This window comes from Sinocyclocheilus grahami, unplaced genomic scaffold (assembly GCF_001515645.1).
Source record: "Sinocyclocheilus grahami isolate Dianchi unplaced genomic scaffold, SAMN03320097.WGS_v1.1 scaffold6788.1, whole genome shotgun sequence".
Classification (NCBI taxonomy): Eukaryota; Metazoa; Chordata; class Actinopteri; order Cypriniformes; family Cyprinidae; genus Sinocyclocheilus; species Sinocyclocheilus grahami.
The window spans coordinates 2931-3690 of NW_015511062.1; the positions used below are offsets into that span (position 1 = coordinate 2931).

At 30.1% G+C, this 760-nt stretch overlaps 1 pseudogene; it reads left to right on the top strand.

Annotated features, from left to right (window-relative positions):
* The window catches only part of LOC107577663 (MAGUK p55 subfamily member 2 pseudogene), a 3363-nt pseudogene that overhangs the window by 516 nt on the left and 2087 nt on the right, over positions 1 to 760 (top strand).

Here is a 760-nt window from a genome sequence, read left to right on the forward strand (position 1 = left end):
GTATCTGCTGTGAGTTTAAAGTGTGTTTTGGAAAGCAATATGTGTCAGTTACTCTTTACTCTTCTGTTATCACATTCGCACAATTTACAACATTTTTGTGGACAGATTATTACAGACTTTCACACAGTTTTGAAATGAGAAGCATTTGTTAACCCGTTGTCACAGAAACTTAACAGGCTTCCTTGCAGTTTTCCACCTAAATAAAACCTTGAGGGTTTAACTCTTGCAAGTGAAGAAATTAAGTTGTAAGTATTGTAATTTTACTACTATAAAGTAAATAATTAATATACTTATTATCATTTTTGTTTTTAATTTTACAGTGCAGTTGTATTACAACAGTCATTTCTTGTCTTAAATAATAATGTTATTTATTTATTATTATTAATCCCACTCAGAGCTATTGGGCCTGAGGGATCTCAGACAGAAGAATTTAGTTTAATGGGAAAATGCTTTGACCATAGTTTAAAGTGAATTAACTTTGATATTGTTCAAATATTATGCCTTTAATGTTGTGGCATTTCCCCCCCGTGGTATCAGTAAAGGTATTAAATCAAAGTTAGAAGTTCCAGTTTTGTGATAACAATAGCAACTGTATGTAGGCTAGTTAACTATATTAAATTTATGTAAGAGTTCATTATTTAATAAATAAAAGATTACAACTATCCAATCCAACTTAAATAGGTACATTAATACTAAATACAACAAAACACCTTCATTTACATACAGTATCTCACAGAAGTGAGTACACCCCTCACATTTT